General features: G+C 38.3%; 1 pseudogene; it reads right to left on the bottom strand.

Annotated features, from left to right (window-relative positions):
- Positions 1-3805: 3805 nt before the first annotated feature.
- LOC118722447 lies at positions 3806-4408 on the bottom strand (annotated as a pseudogene).
- Between the last annotated feature and the right edge of the window lie 2426 nt (positions 4409-6834).

Raw genomic sequence — 6834 nt, 5'->3', positions numbered from 1 at the left:
CCTCAATGTCTACTCAACTACCAGCTTCACTCTTTTGCTCTGGAGTCTGTGCTATTTCAGGAAATCCTTCTACCCATGTACTGGATTGGAGTCACACAAAGACATTCTTCCAGCCATTTTCTTCTTCTTTCCTGCAGCTTTAATTTCTTCCTTTCTATCTCTCTATCTGTCTATATGCATCCAAATATGTGTGATGAAAAACATACATGCATGCTAACATTAAAAAAAACCCCTCAATATTTATTCTTGCCTCTTCATTACAACTGCTACTACTCCATTTGTCCACTTGCTTGGGCCAAAACTATGAATTTATCTTTAGCTCTTCCCATACTGTTATATTCTTATCTAATATGACAGAAAACCCTACCAGCTCAACTTTTTAAAATGTGTGGTGTGCAACCCCTTCTTACCACTATTTTGCTAATGTTCTGATTCACATCTTCATCACTTCTCATTTAGTTTACTGCAGTAGCCTCTCACTGCATTTTGTTCCCTTATATTTTACTGGAGGCCCGGTTATGAATTCTTGCACAGGTGGTGACCCGAAGGAGTGGAGGTGGGGGCAGAGATGCAATCAACCCTCCAGATGGCGGTGGGATGCCCTTGTCCACCCCAGGATCTGGATCTGTCCTGCTGACTCTCATGCTGGTTGTCGCTTTTATATTGTTTCCCCCTTGCAGAGCATCTAGGGAGGAGAAATGGCCAGAAGCTCTGTCAGGATTGTACTGATGGTGCTGGTCTATTGGTGCCTGGCCTGTTCCGGAGGTGGGACCTGCAGGACTACTGAGGTAGTGAGAGAATGCTGCTGGGCTGGTGGGCCTCAGGGATGGGTTGGTCAAGCTGAGCGGTGCTCCGGTTGTGGGAGTGCACTGATTCTGCATTGAGTGCCTGCCCCCTGGTGGTCAATGTGTGTCATAACAACCAGTCATTCTGGTCCTTTGGTCATTTGGTCTTTGGTCGCTTAGGCTTCTATATATACAGATTCTTCATAGTCAAAGTGTCCTAAAAAATGTAAGAAATATTATATCACTCCTCTGCTCAGAATCCTCTGATAGATCTCAGATCTGGATTATCTTCTGTGTGCTCCCTAGATTCTGTCATTATCCACCATGTTTTATGCCCTAAGTGTTGAACTTTCTGGATTACATCTATAATATTCCATGACCTCTGAATTCTGATTGGATTTAGCAGTGTGTGTATTCATTAGAGACTGGTGGGCAGTCAGAGAATGAGGTTTAAGTCTTCTTCCAGCTTCTATGTGGTTAACAAGTGTTGGGTATTTCTATGCTGAAATTCACAGCTACTGTCAGCAGCCCACTCCATATAGATACCCATAGTTTCTTTTTCGCCCCCTTTTTTAAAAAAATATATTTTTATTGGCTTCAGAAAGGAATGGAGAAGGAGAGAGGTAGAAACATCAATGATGAGAGAGAATCATTGACCAGTTGCCTCCTGCATACCTGACACTGGGGATCCAGCCCACAACCTGAGCATGTGCCCTGACTGGGAATTGAACCATGACCTCCTGGTCCATAGGTCAACTTTCAACCATTGAGCAACACTGGCTGGATGAACTCCTGATTTCTTATAGCCACTCTTTCCCATTGCCACTTCAGGCCCAGGATATTAATGTTGTTGTTATCACACTGAGTTCTATATTATTTCATTTTAGGTTTCTTGAAACTCGTGCACACATTTGGAAATAGAAAATTTATTAAAATATACTTAAATTTTCTGAGATTATATATATATATATATATATATATATATATATATATATATGCTACTTTTTTCCTGCCAGGACTGTGGGTGACACATTTCCTATGTCACTTAAATAAGCAGAAAGGTCCTCACAATGACAAGCATATCAAACTCATAGCCCGTTGGCCACATCCCTCATTTATTTGGCCCATGTTAGCCTTTGAGTTTGACATTCTTGGGCTACAAAGACACATATAATTATCACCTCACTTTAGTGCCTCTGATTCTGTTTCCTGTTCAACCACATGCTCCTTGTACTCTAACCACAAAAACCCTTCCTTAAAAAAAAAAAAAAATCTTTACACCTTAGGGCCTTTAAACTTTGCTATTAAATATGTTAACTTCTCTGCCTCTGGCTTTGATCTTTTCTCAGAAGCCATTTTTTTTTCTTGGGGCTTTCTATGAACGCTATTTAAAAATAAAAATCCCCTTCCTACCCTCCTTATCCCATGTCTCTGCTTTAGCTAAATATGTACAACTTATATTAATAACACACTCTGTATTTTACTTTTTATTTAATTTATTTTCCATCTCCTGCCAAGAGAATGTAAGCTTGAGGAAGTAAAAATAATTTGTCTGTCTTGCTTAGTGATATGTTTTTAGTTTTTATAATAGTTTTCTCCACAGAATAGATTATCAATTAATATTATTGAATGAGTGAATTAATAAAGTAACAGGAGAAATTTTATGAGAGATTTAATAGGAAAGAAAATATTTTCTGCTGGTATTATCAGGAAAATGGTATTTTAACTAAATATTGAGAGTGCACATGTGAGATAAATAGAAGGGATGTCCCAGGCAGTATTATCTTGAATAAGGTCATATCAATAAAAGAGTATTTAAGAAACTGTAAGTCTTTTAGTTGAATTGGAATGTTGAGTACATACATGGGAGCAGAAAATATTAAGTTGCTAAAGCTCGGGTCAGTACAGAAAATAGAGTGCCTCAAATTCAGGGTAAAACAAACCAAAACAAATTTTATATTGTAGGAATTGAGATGCCACTGGGTCTCTGAGGAAGATCAATTTGCTGATGGTCTACACAAGAGTTTAAAAAGGGGAGAATGGAGTCATTGAGGACAACTCAAAAGCTGTTATGAGAGGTAATGAGTCCTGAACCACAATAGTGTTGATAGCATGGAGAGGAAGGCTATAAGATGTATTGTCTTATAAGAGTTTTATTGACCCATAGAGAAAAAAATATATTAAGCAAGGCATTTGAAAGAACTTTTCTCTTTTCCTCTCTCTCTTGCTCTCTCTCTCTTTTTTTTTTTTAATTTCCATTTATTTTTTGCTAAGGTCAATGTCATTTTTTCAATATGAAAAAAAAACCCACAATCCAGCAAGTTCAATACCAAACAGAAATTGGAAGTGTAGGCTAGGACAAAACCAATGAAAGGGGCAAGGCAATAGCAAAAAAAAAAAAAAAAAAAAAAAAAAAAAAAGATGATATGTAGCCAAAAGACAGAGGGTGTCCTGTCCTCTCTCCTGTGGGGAATGACTCCAATATTCAGGTGGCAGTACATTTCCATACATTAGTTAGTGACTGGTGGTCATAAAGAGAATGAGGTCTAGGTCTTTCTTCTGCTCCTGTATGGTAAACAAGTGTTGGGTGTTTCTCTACTGAAAGTCATAGCCGCTTTCAGTCACAATCCATACAGATATCCCTGGTTTCTTTATTTTGGGGGGACTTAGGATGGTGTTTTTAGCACACAGTCCTAAATGGGATCTGGATAAGATTCATCTTCTTGGAGAATTATCTTATAGACAGAGAGGGAAATATTAACTGGACAGATGAGAGGAATGGGCACCAGAAAGAAATACAAGGTTATCCAAAATGGCAGAAATAAGATTTCCCAGAGTGAAAAGAGAAGGATGACATTCAACAAACAATGAATATTTGTTGAGTCCTATTTTGTGCCAGGCACTGTTACAGAACACCCTTTTAAAAAGAGGCAGAGATAAAAATTCTGAGGAGGAGAAACAAATGGCAGTGGAGAAAGAAGGCTGAAGGAACTGAGAAACCTGGGTGACAGGGTATGGCCTTAGGCCTCCTCTTCAGACTTCTCACTGAAACCCTCCTCCTTTACTCGCATCCTGGTAATTCTGGTGCTCAGAGACAAGGCTATTCATGTTGCTCTCAGCCTCTGTGAACTCCATGTACCAGTGGAGGAAGTCCTTCCAATGGAACTCAGTAGCCAGCTTTTCTGAGATGTGCTTGAACAGCTCCTGGATAGCTGTGCTGTTGCTGGTAAAGGAGACTGCCATCTTCAACAATAAGGCAGGATGTCACAGACAGCTGTCTTGACATTGTTGAGGATCCATTCCACCAAATAGCTGCTATCCTTGTTTTGCACACTGAGCATCTGCTCTTCCACCTTCTTCATGAACATCTGCCCATGAAATACAGCAGCCATGGTGAGGTATGGGCCTTGGTAGGATCACAGGCAGACATAATGTTATTGGCATCATACCTGCTGAGTGATTTTGGGTACAGTGAAGGCCAGGTACTGCTAGTGTCCATGGCTTGTTAGATGGGAAAAGCAAGGCATGAAGAACTAGAGTCATGGGAAGGGCACCATGTTGACTGGCAACTTGTGAAGGTCATCATTGTGCTGGGCAGGGAAGCTGAGGCAGATGGTATCCATAAGTTTCCTCTCTCTCTCTCTCTCTCTCTCTCTCTCTCTCTCTCTCTCTCTCTCTCTCTCTTCTTTTCTTTTTTGCTCAATTCTTCCACTTTCCTGATCAATCCCCCAATTCCAGAACTGCCAGCTTGCTCTCTATGAGTCTGTCTCTGTTTGGCTTGTTAGTTCAGTTTGTTCATTGAATTCTACATATGAGTGAAATTGTATGGTATTTGTTTTTGTCTGACTGGCTTATTTTACTTAACATAATGCACTCCAGGTCCATCCATCCATGCTGTCACAAAAGGTAAAGTTTATAAATATAACATAACTGTTTTATCCACTCATCTACTGATGAACACTTGAGCTGCTTCCAAATCTTGGCTATTGTAAATAACATTGCAATGAAAGAACTGATCATTTAATTATCAACTGACCCTGAATCAGTACAGTACTTTATTTTTCTAATATCTTTTGGATTTTGAAACAATGAACAGGTTTTATTTTTTCCCCCTGAATCCCTTAGCCCAAAATACTCTGTGGTACTATATAGGTAGAGAATATTTATCACTGTTATTTTGTGTCTATTTAATAGCAAGCTTGCAAACAGAACATCTGCCCATGAACATGATGATGATCCCAGCATCGGCTGTTATTGCAAATTGAGTGGAGCAGTAGTGGGAGTGCTTAGTGTGAGGGTGGCAACTAGGCCAGGCATGGCACAGCTGGGGCTCTTTCCACCCCTACTTAGTCATGGATTATCTGTCCTCAAGCAATGCCAAAGGCTAAATTTAGTGGTGCCGGATATGGTATCGGGAGCCCCAGGATTCAATATTGGAATTCATTTTATGCAGTGTGGAGCAAGTTTAAAATGATGCTTTAAAAATTATTGCATCTATAATGAAGGGGAGATGGAAGAAAGAAGCAAGGCTCTATTACTTTGTTAACAGTCCATGATAATTTATTTAAGGGAACATTAATAAAAAACACAAAAAACAGGTTGTGTGCTGGCCAAAGTGCCAAGTGCTCAAATTAGAGATTCAATATATAGTTATCTTACAGAATATCAGGAACAAGAGATCTATAGAAATTTATAATTAAAAAACAACAACTAGAAGTATAGTGACAAATGCAAGTACACAAGAAGGAATATCCAATTCTGCTTGGGAAAGCTCCAGAGCTTGAAAACATTGGAGCTGAATGTGAAGCACTGAAAGAGTTCTTAGGTGGAGGGGGAGAAGAGCAGGCATTCTAAACATAAGTAACATTAGCAAAGGCATATAGGGCATAAAGTATATGGCATATTCAGAAAATAGAGTGCTTATTGTTTATGTAGATTGAATTCTTAGAATTCTTATAGATCTTGAAAGACATTTTGGAAGTAAGATCCATAACAGTTGGCAAGTAATTGACTTAGAGTGAGTGGGAAGAGATATCTCTTAGATTTTTTTCTTTAATTTTGTGTATTTCATCAGCATCTTATACAGTTATAAAGGATCAAATTCCCTAGACATCTGACTTTAGATTACTTCTAAAGAATCCTGAGTAGTATCTTGAAAAATACAGGAAAATCTTGGTTTATTATTAGTATGCCAACTCCAAGAATGTAAAAATGTAAGAAAGACATATAGCGATTCTTAACTTGTATTATTGGGGAAACTATGGTACAATTAGTGCTTTACACAAAGTTTCATAACAAAAGAATTAGAGTTTATATTAGAACTCAGATAACTTAACTCAAGAGATTTTGCATGTAATTCCAAAACCACGCTCCATTACTTATTTATTTGGCATGATGAAATATATGGGTATATATCACAATAGGAAAGTTGCTTGGGGTTTGTATGGATAAAATATAAGGGCATAAAATCTAAGAAGATAAATATAATGTACAAAATAGTGAGCTTGGAAATTGAGACTCAATTGGTTTAGAGAAAATAAAGGCACCAGAGTTCAACTATGTACAAGCTTTGTGTAAGCTTAATGCATCTTCTCACAGCTACTGGCCCCTGAAAGTGACAGAAAACAGATACGGGAGAACAGAAGTTAGCTGTTAGCTCTAGAAGTGAGAAATGCATGTTATAAGAACTAGGTCTAAACAGACAAAAGCATTGTTTATGAGTACTGAATAGAAGTATTGCACCTTTTAAATGTTCTTCCTATGTTCCTAGAATCTGGATGTTGGAGTGTATCTGAGAGGAAGAGCAAATATGAACCAAAGAGTAATGGAATTTGAATGAATAGACTTATAACATTTTACAGAATTTCTAGTTCAACTCCACCCATTTTGAGGGCTCAGATGTCTGAAATGTCAAGGAGAAATGACTTGATGATTAAATTATAACCAGTAGAGGCCTTGTGCTCGAAATTTGTGACTCCAGAGAATGCAGTTACCTGTTCATCCTTTCTCTCACAGTGGCTACTTTTTGAAATGAAACAAACACTTCCAA

Source organism: Pipistrellus kuhlii, unplaced genomic scaffold, assembly GCF_014108245.1.
Source record: "Pipistrellus kuhlii isolate mPipKuh1 unplaced genomic scaffold, mPipKuh1.p scaffold_m20_p_2, whole genome shotgun sequence".
NCBI classification, from domain to species: domain Eukaryota; kingdom Metazoa; phylum Chordata; class Mammalia; order Chiroptera; family Vespertilionidae; genus Pipistrellus; species Pipistrellus kuhlii.
Note: the sequence above shows the minus strand (reverse complement) of the source record. Positions and strands in the feature narration are given on the sequence as shown.